Raw genomic sequence first — 14456 nt, 5'->3', positions numbered from 1 at the left:
CTTCTTTCTTTCTTTCTTTCTTTCTTTCTTTCTTTCTTTCTTTCTTTCTTTCTTTCTTTCTTTCTTTCTTTCTTTCTTTCTTTCTTTCTTTCTTTGTCAGTCCTAGGGCTTGAACTCAGGGCCTGGGGCACTGTCCCCGAGCTTCTTTTTGCTCAAGGTGAGCACTCTACCACTTAAGCCACAGTACCACTTCCAGCTTTTTTCTGAGTAGTTTATTGAAGAGTCTCATTGACTTTCCTGCCTGGGCTGGCTTTGAATCAAAATCTTCAGATCTCAGCCTCCTGACTAGCTAGGAATATAGGTAGTACCAGCCTGGCTATTTGCAACTTCTTGATCCTTTGTAGAACTAGATCAACTTCTCCCTATCCAATTGTATCCACCAGGAAAGCGTGAAAAAGGCACACAGAGACAAAGTCAGGGGAAGAAAAAAGGAGCTTTGGGGAAGCCCATTTCTCATTCAGTTCTTACTGTGTCAACCGACATATTCAGCAATGATGCACATCTTTTCAGTCCCTGCCTTTGAGGTATTTTTTCTTAAATCATCTTTAAGTAGTTGTACTATTTATTTCTATTATTATTTTTATTAGTTTTTGTTTATGTGGTGCTGAGGAATTAAACCCAGAGCCTCATGCATGCTAGGCAAGCACTCTACCACTAAGCCACCTTCCCAGCCCCAGTATATCTTGATCCATGTCACCCCTTCCATCATTCTTCTCCATCTCCAGCCCCACCCCACCCCTCCCCTCAAGTTACTGTTTCTATGTTCACATGTGTACACTGTGTGTTATGAGTTCAATTCCTCCACCATTCATCTGCCCCTCCCCTCTCCCGCCCCACCCCCCAGCCTCACTCTCCTAAGAAAAAAAATGTGTTTCAGCTTCCTAGTATTCATTTTGTGAAACTGTCAGGTAATTGTTCAAAGGCAATACACCATAGGAATCCACCTCTGAGTATACCATTTTACTCAGTCTGATTGTGCATACATGCATATGGCACTATATATGTTTTCATATATGTTTATATATGAGGGAACACACATGTCCTTTGTCTCTCTGAGCCCAACTTCACTTAACAGAATTTCTTCCAGATCCATCCATTTCCTCACAAATGACATATTATTTTTATGGATAGTAAGTCATTATTTGCATTTTATGTGAGGTGTGTGTGTGTGTGTGTGTGTGTGTGTGTGTGTGTTTGTGCTGGTCTTAAGGCTTGAACTCAAGGCCTAGGTGCTGTCCCTGGATGTTTTTTGCTAAAGGCTACCTCTCTACCACTTGAGCCACAGCTTCACTTCTGGCTTTTTGGTGGTTAACTGGAGATAAAAGTCTCATGAACTTCTCTTCCCCAGCTGGATTTGATCAGTGATTCTCAGATCTCAGCCTCCTAAGCAGTAGGATTACAATAAGCCACTGTCACTCACCTGGTAAAACATTCTAATGAATGGATTCCACTATTCTTATGAATGGCTGAGTACAACTCCATTATATTTACAATGTATATATGTAAATATGTATATATACATATGTGTATACATATATAATTTTCTTGATTCATTCCAAGGTGGTCTTTAACAGATGAGGGAATTGAATCTCAGAATAAATAATGTGCCTTAGGTCCAATACCTGCCCATTAGAACTCATATTTGAAACCAGGATGGATTAACTTCAGAATCTATTTCATTCACATTATTTTAATGAACTTGCCAGGAGAGCTAAGATCATGGGAGGTGATAATGCTGGCCCTGATGATAATGATGATGAAGATGAAGACGATGATCATGATCATGATGATGCATGGTAACTAAGTTATCTTAACGCATTTGTTTTATGCTAAAAAGATTCACCTTTATTGTCTTACTAAGACAATAAACAACCTATTCAGAATGGTTTTATGATTTGTAATTGAGGAACTTGAGGTCTCTAGAGGCATTTAGGGACTCCTCCAACATTGCCCAGGGAGTTAAGCGAGAAGCTAATCTCAGAATGAAAACAAAATCTGTTTGGCTCTGAAGATGATATCCAGGTTGGTCAATGTTAAACCAGAAGATTTCTCCATTGCCCAAATTTGCAGAAGGATTCTGCAGGGATCTTTTGATTTCACTCCTAGGCCTTTTGTCAGCCATTTTCATCTACTCTTTATTTTTTGCCAGTCCTGGGGCTTGAACTCAAGGCCTAGGCACTGTTCCTGAGCTTCTTTTGCTCAAGGCTAGCTCTCTACCACTTGAGCCACAGTGCCACTCCTGGCCTTTTCTGTTTATGTGGTACTGAGGAATCAACCCAGGGCCTCATGCATGCAAGGCAAGCACTCTACCACTGAGTCACCTTCCCAGCCCCTTCATTTACTTTTTTAAAAATATTTTTATTGTAAAAAAAAATAGTATACAGAGGGGTGACAGTTACATGAGTAAGGTAATGAGTACTTTTCCTATCGAGCATTGTTACCTCCTCCTTTGTTTTTCCCCACCATCCCTTTCCTCCCCACCTTCTCAACTCCTCCCCCCCACACCAAGTTGTAAAGTTTATTTTCAATATAGGGTCTTGTACATTTCATTGTTATCATAGGTAGTTTACTTCGGGGCTAGAAATTTTGTGAGGGAGCAGAGTTATTTAAGGATTCTCAGCCTGGATATTCCGACATGAGTTTAATCTAATTTAACCAAACCAAACCTCGCCTCAGTGGACGGTGATGGGCCACCTGCTCCACCTCCCGTTCCTCTTGGTAATTTTTAATTCATTTCATCCACTGTCCATTTGCTTCCCTACAGTCCCAGGGCCCTCATTTATCCTGCCTTGGCTGCCCCCCCCCTTTTTAAAAAATAAATCCTTTTTCTCATTCCAATTTATCTCTCTACATCCTCATCCTAGGAGGTGGCCAAAGTCAAGTGGATCAAATTCATTTGCACTAAAGCATGTGTGGCTTAATATAGTCCCCCTTGTGGGTAAGTGTTGCATTTTAAAATACCCCCATCCAGTTGGGAATGTGGCTTAGTGGTAGAATGCTTGACTAGCATGCATGAAGCCCTGGGTTTGATTTCTCAATACCACATAAACAGAAAAAGTCAGAAGTGGTGCTGTGGCTCAAGTGGTAGAGTGCTAGCCTTGAGCAAGAAAAGTTGTCCCAGGACTGATAACATAAACTACCCCATCCTACTCCTGGACCCATGCTGTGCAGTTCAGTACCACACAGGCAACCTGAAGTTATCTTTCTGCTTAGCCAACACTAGAAGGATATTTACTGGCTTAGAGAGGTCTTCCTTGGCAGAGCTTTGCCTTCTCTAATGGGAAGTGTGGGAAATTCTGCCTGGAAGGAGGAGGTTAGATCTGTTTTCTTGCTGCCTTAAGATTAGTCTAATTCCAGAAATAGAATCTGGGGAGGCAGAGGCATCGGGCAGCCAGCAAAACTAAAGATAAAATTGGAGTCCACAGAATGGGTGTCTCCTTGACTGGCGTGGGGGTGGGGTGGGAAGGTCTGCAGTGGGGCTCTTCAGGGTGGGTCCATTTGTTGAGCATGCCTCTTTGCTGGCGCCTTGTGCTCTGAACTGATGCATTCAAAGGTACGTATGAGGGCTTAGAAGGGAATGCTTCATGGACGTGAATCTTGTCTTGATCTGCCCTCTGTGATCAAATTAACGAGTGGCAGTACAGGGATTAAAAGAACACAGCATCTTCAAAAGGAAAGGCAAGAGGGAGAAGATAGTAAGGGATTGAAGAGCTCTTGTGACCCTGTCTGCTCATAAGCTGCACAAAGTCTGGTCTTCTTTGCTTTCCAGTGGGAGATTTAAAAGTGAAGAATGAGGCAAAAGGTCCCTTACCATGGGGAGATGCTTTCATAAAGAATGTGCTCAGGAGCTGTGAAGATGGCTTAGTGGTAAAGTGCTTGCCTAGTATGCATGAAGCCCTGGGTTGGACTCCTCAGTACCATATACACAGAAAAAGCCAGAAGTGGTGGTGTGGCTTAAATTGTAGAGTGCTAGCCTTGAGCAAAAGAAGCTCAGGGACGGTACCCAGGCCCTGAGTTCGAGCCCCAGGACTGGCAAAAAAAAAAAAAAAGCATGTGCTCAGGCCAGGTACCAGTGGCTCATGCATGTAATCCTAGCTACTCAGGAAGCTGAGATTTGAGGATTGTAGTTTAAAGCCAGCCTGGATAGCAAAGTCCATGAGACTTCTATCTCCAATAAACTACTCAGAAGATGCTGGCAATGGTACTGGGGCTCCAATAGTAGTGTGGTAGCCTTGAGTGAAAGAAGCTCAGGAACGAAGTCCAGGCTTTGAGTTCAAGCCCCATGATTGGAAAAAAAAAAAAAAGAATGTGTTCAGAAAGTGCTGCTATTCCCAATAATCTACTTGCTTTAGTCAAATGATTATATTCCTAGCTTATTCTTTGCAGGGGAAATTTGCTTAACAAAAACAGACAACAGAAGAGCAGAAATAGGGCCTAGTCCATGGGTCTGTGCTCAGGCTGTGAGGGCAGAGAATCAGGGATAGGTATGAATCATGGGAGAGTTGTTTAGATTGTCTTAAGAACTCTTCGGCTTTTAATGACCTGGAAGGTAAATTAAAAGGGCATAGGGCCAGGCACTGGAGACTTATACCTGTAATCTTTGCTATTCAGGAGGCTAAGATCTAAGGATCATAGTTCAAAGCTAGACCAAGCAGGAGAACCCATGAAACCCTTATCTACAATAAGTCAGCAAAAATCTGGAAGTGGAGCAGTGGCTTAAATTAGCAGAGCACTAGCCTGGACCAAAAAGGTTAAGAACTGCATCCAGGCCCTGAATTCAAGCTCCAGGGCCATCACGAAATGAAACAAAAAAGGCATAGGTTACCTTTTTAATAATAAAGGAGAAGCAAAACACAATGTTGTATGTCTGTAGTCATAGCAACTTAGGGGGGGCTGAGGTAGGAAGATCACTTGAGCTCAGGAGATTGAAATCAACCTGGATAACATAATGACATTCCTACCTAGAAATGCTACTACTACTACTACTACAATTACTACTATTCCTTATTATTATTATTATTACTATTAGTAGTAGTAGTAGTAGAGAAAAACATGCTATGTCACAAGTTTGTGAATGCAATGCCCACAGGAGGAAAACAGGTCATATAAATGTTTAAATTAGGTATGTGCAAGGAAAGCCAACAGGACAATCATAAAGAAAAACAACACATAGCTCAGTCTGGGTGGTAGTGGGAATAGTATAGACTGCGGAAAACTAGAAAGTTCTTAGACAATCAGATGTTAGTCACTTGAAAGGGAATATACAATCTGTTGAATTAGAAAACATGGATGACAATTCTCATTTCCCCTCTTACTCACTTTGTGACCATGAGCAGATTACTTAACTTCATGAAATAAAAAATATGTTTTAAAAAGCAGCATGAAGGTTGGTGCTGGTGGCTCACACCTGTAATCCTGGCTACTCGTGAGGCTGAGTATTGAGGTTCAAAGGGAGAAAAGTCCATGAGATGCTTATCTCCAATTAACCAGGAAAAGGCCAGAAGTGCAGCTGTGGTTCAAGTAATAAAATGTTAGGTTTCAGGACAAAAGCCTAGGGGACAGCATCCAGGTCCTTAGTTCAAGCTGTAGGACTAACACAACACAAACAAATAAATAATAAAAGCACCATGTATTGATTAACTTCAGCTATAATACACTATTGTAATGGCTTGACTCTGTCTCCCCATAAATTAACAGTTTGAAATCCTAATATCAATATCTCCAAATGTGACATTACTTGGAAAAGGCCTCATTGTAGATGTAACAAAGGTACAATCACTAAAGTGGATGAAAACAAAAATACTGACTGAGCCGGGCCCCAGTGGGCTCACACCTGTCAGCCTAGCTACTCAGAAGGCTAAGGTCTGAGGATCTTGATTCAAAGCCAGCCTTGGAAAGCAAAGCCAGTGAGATTCATATCTCCAATTAGCTACCAAAAAGAGGTGGACATGGAGCTGTGGGTCAAGTGGTAGAGCACTAGCCTTTAGCAAAAGCTCAGGGGCAGTGCCAAGATCCAGAGTTCAAGTCCTAGGACACACACAGACACACACACACAGACACAGACACAGACACACACACAGACACAGACACAGACACACACACAGACACACACACACACACAGAGTAGATGCAGTCGATAGTGGCTCTCATTTGTCTGCTCATGTCCCTACAATGTGCTTCCATAGGGAGACTGAAGGAATGATGGGGAAGGGAGCTAGAACTCAGGGAAGACAGTATGTGGACACAAAGGAAGACTAGACAGCAATGGAGAAGTGATGCTGCCTCCAGACTCCCAGGGAGCCCCTGAAAGAATTATATGTAAGGTGTATGAGTTCCAGAGGGATCAGAAGCAGAAAAACAGGAGGCTAGGTAAAAGGGTGATTTGAGGCTCTGTGCAAGCCTGTCTTGTAGGAGAGCCTTGAGTTGCAAAGAACAAGCTCCTCCTCCTGCCCTAATCAGATTGGTCACCCCTCCAGCTCACTTTCTCCTCTGAAGAAAGCTACTGGTGCTGAGTGGTGAGGAGAAGACCCGGCAGCTGGCCGAGGAACCATGGGCATCATCTGCACCCATGCAGGCAGCAGTGGTTTGATGTCTACACCATGCTTCATGGCCTTTGTGCAGAGTCCAAAGAGAAGATCCCATAGGAAGGATGTGTGTGTGTGTGTGTGTGTGTGTGTGTGTGTGTGTGTGTGTGTGTGCATGCCCATGCATGTGCATGCGCACCAGCTCTGGGGGCTTGAACTCAAGGCCTAGGCCCTCTTGTAAGCTTTTGTGCTCAAGGCTATTATTCTACCACTTGAGCCACACCTCCACTTCTGTTTTTTGTTTTGTTTTGTAGTTTAGTGGATATAAGCATCTCATGGACTTTCCTACCCAGGCTGGCTTTGAACCATGATCCTTAGATCTCAGCGTCCTGAGTAGCTAGGATGACAGGCATGAGCCACTGGTGCCCAGCTAATGCAAGAATTCTGCCACAGAGTAAAGAAGGAAGGAAAAACGACTATGCCATTCCCTAAAGTAGAGCCTGTCACAGTGGCTCAGGCCCGTAATCCCAGGTACTCAGGAGGCTGAGGTCTAACGATCTCAGTTTAAAACCAAGTCAGACAGGAAAACCTGTGAGACTCATGTTTCTGATTACCCAGCAAAAAAAGAGCAGGAAGTGACGCTTGGCTCAAGTGGCAGACCACCAGCCTAGGGAAGGCAGAGGGAGAAGAGAAGCAAGCCAAAAGAGTGATACTCTGAGTTCAATCCCCACCAGTATCAGAACCAAAACAAGAAAAAGAAAAAGACAGAAAGACAGACAGAAAGAGACAGAGAGAAAGGAAGAAAGAAAGAAAGAAAGAAAGAAGGAAAGAAGGAAGGAAGGAAGAAAGAAGGAAGGAAGGAAGGAAGGAAGAAAGAAAGAAAGAAAGATTGATTTTCTGTACAGTAGAAATTCCCTGCTTCTCTAGACTTGTCTTACATTATCACTGGAATCAAGTCTGAGTACCTCTTGTGCTCCTTTTCTCCTGCTGAGACCAGCACAGAATCAGGCCTGGGTTCAAATCCTGCCTTTACTATGTGCTAGCTATGTGAGTTAATACTCCCACCTGTCAACTTCCTTACAGACAACAGAGAACAGAAAGATTTGTTAGAATTGTATTGCTGTTTGAAAGGTCATAACCTTTAGGAGTGTTAGTTCCTTCATCTATACTCTCAAATGTTAATAAGACTAATAAAAATAAATGATGGTGCTGGGCACCAGTGGCTCACACCTGTAATCATAGCTGCTCAGGAGGCTGAGATCTGAGGATCGAGGTTCAAAGTCAGCACGTGTAGGAAAGTCCATGAGACTCTTATCTCTAATGAACCACCAGAAAACCAGAAGTGGCACTGAGGCTCAAAGTGGTAGAGCATTAGCTCTGAGCTGAAGAGCTCAAGTACAACACCTAGGTGCAGAGTTCAAGTCCCAGGACTGATCCCTACCCTCATCCCCCAAAATGATAGGGACAACTCTTAGTGAGTAAGCCTAGGAGCCCAGCATATTTGATTGCCTTTCTCTGTCCTGGATGGACACCTCTCTCCACTGCCCAGCTATTCTTAGAAGAATGGGTCTTTCCATTCTTGCTTATTCTAATCAGGTCATTTTTTCCCCACCATAACCTGATGTGTGGAGCTCATTTGCACAGCGCTGCATCTTGTGTTTTCTTTTCCTTCTAGCCATGGTGAGCTATGAACACAGTAGTTTGTGAGTGAGCCAATACAGAGCTCTTCAGAGAGACAAACTTCAATGGGCCAGGCCTGCCTGCTGGCCTCAGGCAGAATAATATGAATGAAAAAATGTCAAGGAACTTATTCCATTCCCACTAAATGTTCTGGACTAACCTCAGTTGGTTTAAATTTAAAGGCAAGAAGCACAAATTGGATCTTGTATTGCTCACTTCTTTTTCCTTCCTTCCCTCTCTGTCTCTTTCCCTCCCTCCTTCCCCTCTCCCTTTCCTTTCTTTCCTTCCTTTCTTTCATCCTCGTCCTTCTTTCTTTTTCTCTTTCCTTCCTTCCTTCTCTCCCTCCCTCCCTCCTTCCTTCTCTCCCTCCCTCCTTCCTTCCTTCTCTCCCTCCTTTCTTTCTCTCCCTCCTTTCTTTCTCTCCCTCCTTCCTTCTCTCCCTCCTTTCTTTCTCTCCCTCCTTTCTTTTTTCTTTCTTTCTTTCTCTCTTTCTCTTTTTTTTATTATTATTATTTTTTTGTCCGGTCATGGAGCCTGAACTCTGGGCCTGGGCACTGTTCCTCAGCTCTTCAGCTCAAGGCTAGCGCTCTACCACTTGAGCCACAGCGCCACTTCCGGCTTTTTTCTTTTTGCTTATGTGGTGCTGAGGAATCAAACCCAGGGCCTCGAGCATGCAAGGCAAGCACCCTACCACTGAGCCCTCTTTCTCTCTTTTTCTTTCTTTCTTCTTTTGTATGTGCTGCTACTGGGGTTTAAACTTGGGACCTGGGTACTATCTCATAAGTTTTTCTTTTTTCTCAGTCTTCAGACTTGAAGTCAGGGCCTGGGCATTGTCCCTGAGTTTTTGTTTTTGTTTTTGTTTTTTTTTTTGCTGAAGGCTAGCACTCTACCTCTTTGAGGCACAGCTCCACATTCAGTTTTTAGGAGGTTAGTTGGAGATAAGAGTCTCATGGCCTTTCCTGCCCAGGCTGACTTGGAATTGTGATCCTCAGATCTCAGCCTCCTGAGTAGCTAGAATTACATGCATGAGCCACTAGCACCTGGCTTCATTTTTTTCCTGCAGGAAGCTAGCTGGGATGAATGGGCTCACTCTAAAGGGAAAGACAGGGGAGGTACTGGCAACTCCTTTGTCTGTACTAGGTTTGAAAGAGTAGACCTCTAACAAGTGTAATTTAATCTTATCTCCAGTTCAATTGTGGTGAGTTTCAGGTCTGAAAAAAATAAACTAAGATGTCACAGAATGTCAGAAATAATTGAATTCAAACTCCCTGACTCAATAAATAGGAATCTGAGCTCAGGAAAGGGATCATGCCTCTGGCAACTGGTAGGGTGGGCAAAGTCACGTGACTCCTCATCCTGGGGTGAGGAAGGGCAGTCACATGACTCAGTCCTTCTCACCTCTGTGATTCCTTTCTGCAGCAATGTCATGATTTTATTTGTGTCCTACTTACATGCCAGCTGCACCATTATTAACATGGGTACCCTTAATGCTTGAATCAATTCCATTTTTACTCCGCAGTAAGCTTATTTTGAAAGGAAACTGCTGTTGAGGGAAAGCAACAATCGTTTGCCACAAGTTGTAGACAATAATCAAAATAAATGCTACGAAATGAAGCAATACAGTTCAAGTTGAGTCAGATACTGCTGTGTACAGAGAGGTGGTTTGCTGTGAGAGTTAAAAGGGAGATTCATCATGTTAGAGAGAGCTTAAAAGGGAATGGCTTTCTCATTGTAGGATCAGATACTTTTGGTAATTTGCTTGTGGATCAAACCATATCTTTCAGATCATGAGTGGTCATGCAGATCGGGAAAGAGAACATGCATGAAAGTTTCTAAAGACATCTCAGTTTTGACATTGAAGTCTCAACTATGCCACGTGGCACTACTGGACCTTGAGTAAGTTACTAAACTCTTCACTGGTCATGATTTCTCATTCATACCTGAGGAATAATTTGTGTGTGCATGTATCCTGGAGTTGTTTCAGGCATTGGAACATGAGATGGTATATACAAAGCCCTTTGCAGATGAATTGGCACAGAATAAGTCCATGGCTTTAATAATATATTTCAGCTGGGTGCTGGTGACTCATGCCTGTCATCCTAGCAATTCAGGAGGCTGATATCTGATAATCATGGTTTAAATCCAGTCTGGACACTAAAGTCCATGAGAATTCTTATCTCTGATTAACCACCAGAAAGCTAGAAGTGGAGCTGTGGCTCAAAGTTGGTAGAGCACTAGCCTTGAGTGAAAGAGCTGAAGGACAGCACCCAGGCCCTGAATTCAAGCCCCATGACTGACAAAACAAACCAATGCAAGTATCATAGTTAAAACTTCAAAGGGGGTGGTATAGCCTCTGCTAGTGTCTCCGACTTTATTTATAAAGTCACACAGCAACTATTTTGTAGCCTGTACTATCTGTTACAATGACTTAATTTTGTCATAGTTGGGTAACCACTTGACGAGTCCAAGTTAGAAAAAGATATAACTTAATCCCCAAGTTGCTGGCCAAAGCATCAAACATGCTACCAAAAACTACTAAACAATTTCAGTTCTTGTGTATGGCAAGGGAAGAATTCAGGCAAAATGTAAACATGAGTAAAGATGTTAGAAAAGTTTATTAGAAGATAAATATGAAAGAGAAGCTGTGTGTGTGTGTATGTGTGTAGTTGGAATTAAGAGTCTCACCGACTTTCCTGCCCAGGCTGGTTTCAAACCTAGATCAGTTTCCTGAGTAACTAGAATTACAGGTTTGTGTCACATGTGCCTGGCAAAATATGACCATGAGAACATGTAGCATACACATGACAAGAGGAAAATGGCAGTTCAGTGCATTTAGCACACCATCTTTAGCCATCTTTCTCATCATAGAGCTTGGCCTTGGGTTAAATTAGTATGAACTGGATGGCTTTCTGATTGGTGCATCTCCTTTCTATTTCCTGTAAGGAGGTGATTTGAAAGATTGACCATCCTGTCTTTATTTCTTCATTCTTTCATCCTTCTAACTTGCTTATTCTTTTGCATCCCCCTAGCCCCATTTCATTGTCTGGCAGGTTTAGGTTTATAAACTGACCCAGTCATCTGCACAGAGGGAAGATCTGTTCTCCCCTGACAGCTTTTCCACTCATCTGAATCCATAGCAAATCAGCAGTCCAATGCAAAACATAAAGCAAACGGTCATGGCTATGTTCCAATAAAATTCCACTTGCAAACATAAGTGGCAGGCTGGCTTTGTCTGGCAGGTTGTAGTCTGTGCAACAAAAACAGGATATTTTGTATACTACCATGTGTGTGTGTCCTGAGACTTGCACTCAGGGCCTACACATTGTCCCTGAGCTTTTCTGTGCATGGCTAGTGCTCTACCACTTGAGCCACAGTGCCACTTCCAGTTTTCTGGTGGTTCATTGGCGATAAGAATCTCATAGACTTTCCTGCCCTGGACTGGCTTCAAACCTTCATTCTCAGATCTCAGCTTCCTGAGTAGTTAGAATTATAGGTGACATCCAGGGTTATTTTCTTTTTTACACATGAGAAAATTGCAGTTCATTGGGATGGAGTAATTTGCCCAATGTCACAAGATCTGCAGACTGACATCAGTTCTACAAAACATGAGATTTGCTTGGAATCCAAAAGGCTCAGGGCCAGTTACATGTCATCATAATGCTTCCATTTCCTGCTTCTAATTTCCATGAGAAAGAATGAGAGATTTTGAGATGAATTTAGACTTGGAAATAAGGGTTGATGTTTGAGACACAATTCTAACCTGAGGAAGAAGATGAACAATATCCTCAAAGTCCACAAAATATAGCAGATGCTGGGCACTGGTGCTCATGCCTACAATCCTAGCTACTCAAGTGGCTGAGATCTGAGGATCCCACTTTGAAACCCTTGGCAGACAAACCCAAGAAACTCTTAGGTTCAATTAACAAGCAAAAAGGCAAGAAGTGAAGTGTGACTTAAGTGGTAGAGCCCCAGCTTGGAGTAGAAAAAGCTAAACAAGATCATGAGGCCCTGAGTTTAAGCTCCAGTGCTGGTCTACCATGCACATGTGTGTGCACACACACACACTCACATACACATAATATAACAATAGAGTAGAAAGGGTATAGGCCCTAATTGGTGAATCCTAGTTGTAGACCTACACCTGGCATTAATCACTCTTTGCTTCACTTTCCCTATATGTAGTAAGAAAAGGCAGTATTTATTTTGTGTACACAGAGCACAGAACTTTCCCATGCCTTTATCTTAATTTTCCCTCACAACCAGTCTGAGATTTTTATTTTTCCTCTGTTCATGGGGCTTTAACTTGGAGCTATCCCTAAGCTCTTTCTCAAGAGTAGCACTCTACCACTTTAAGCCATTACTTTATTTCTGGTTTTCTGGTGGTTCATTGGAGATAAGAGTCTTAGGGATGCCCAGAGATGGTGGCTCACACTTGTAATCCTAGCTACTTAAGAGGCTGAGATCTGAAGATCAGGCTTCAAAGCCAGCCCAGGCAGGAAAGTCTGTGAGACTCTTATCTCCAGTTAACCAAATGAAAACTGGAAGTGGCACTGTGGCCAAAGTGGTAGAGCTCTTGTTTTGTGCTGAAGAGCTCAGAGACAGCGCCCAGGCCCATAGTTCAAGTCCCATGACTGATTTAAAAAAAAAAAAAAAAGGACTCTCAGGGACTTTCCTGCCTGGGATGGCTTCAAACCAAAATCCTTATATCTCAATCTCTGGAGTAGCTAGGATTACAGGTATGAGCTCCAGTGCATGACTATTCTGACATTTTATCCTCAATGCCCAGATGAACAAGGCCAGGCTTGAAAAGGTCAGTTACATTCTCACGGTGACAATTAGTAAATGGTGCTGCAGGCAGGATCTGCATGTTGGCCCGTCAGATGACAAATTCAAGCTATTTTTTGCTATGTTTTGCTTTGGTGCTGGCCCTGGGTTTAAACTCAGGGTTAGTACACTATCCCTGAGCTTTTTCTTACTGTTTTTGTTGTTGTTGTTCAAGGCTAGCACTCTACCACTTCAGCCACAGTTCCACTTCCAGTTCTTTTTTTTGGTGGCTCATTTAATTGGAGGTAAAAGTCAGGATTTGTCTGCCTGGACTGGCTTTGAACCATGATCCTCAATCTTAGCCTCTTGAGTAGCTAGGATTACAGGGGGGAGCCATTGACACCCAGCTTTTTCCCCCCTAATGCAACACATTCCTGAAAAGAGTCTGTGTCCACAGGCAAGTCAGCAGATGAGAAGATGTTCCTAGAATCTGAGCTGACAGGTGCTGAGATTTTACCACGTGCTCCATACTGATTGCGATTTATGAAGTGGATTCAGACAACATCTTCTGTGTATCCATGTTGGAATTTGAGGCTTTTTTTTTTAGATCTTAAGTAACTTGTCCACAGCCACTCAGTTACTAGGAAGTATGTTTGGAGTTTGAGCCAGGTCATGCTCACTCCAAAGCCCATTCATTGAACTATTCATACATATGGTACATTATTCAACCCACACTAGAGAGAGAATAGTGCTACTAAGCTGGGTACCTGTAAGTCCTAGCTATCAGGAGCCTAAGATCTGAGGATCAAGATTTGAAGCCAGCTCAAGCAGGAAAGTCTGTGAGATAGATTCTTCTCTCCAGTGAGACACCAAAAAGCTGGAAGTCGAGTTGTAGGTCACTGGTAGAATGTTAGCCTTGAGCACAAATGTTCTGGCAGAGTGCCCAGAACACACACACACACACACACACACACACATACACACACACCTACTACTACTTAGACCAGGTATAAATAGGGCGTGGTCTTGCAGGTCTCTCCATCAGGAATTCTCCTTACCCCTCCAAACACCCAAGAACCACAATGGAATCTTCCATACAGAGTGCCACACTATAGAACCATTCAAGGAGTTCAAGTCAGAGAAAAAAAGACACACTTAATCCCCAACTTCTCCTTTCTAATTTGGTAACACACCCAGTATGTCACCAGAATATGGAGAGCAGCGAAACAACCTGAGCCCTTGCACTGGGCAAGAGAAGAACCTAGCAAGCTTGGAGCATGAGGAAAGATGAGAGGAAAATTATTTAGAAATGACTTAGGGTGGGTCTGGAAATGTGGCTTCATGGTAGAGAGCTGGCCTAGCATACATGAAGCCCTGGGTTTGAGTCCTCAGTACCATAGAACCAGAAAAAGCTGGAAGTGATGATGTGGTTCAAGTGGCAGAGTGCTTGCCTTGAGCAAAAGAAGCTCAGAGACAGTGTCCAGACCC

Source organism: Dipodomys ordii, unplaced genomic scaffold (assembly GCF_000151885.1).
Source record: "Dipodomys ordii isolate 6190 unplaced genomic scaffold, Dord_2.0 Scaffold200, whole genome shotgun sequence".
Lineage (NCBI taxonomy): Eukaryota > Metazoa > Chordata > Mammalia > Rodentia > Heteromyidae > Dipodomys > Dipodomys ordii.
This window is presented reverse-complemented; position numbering follows the sequence as displayed.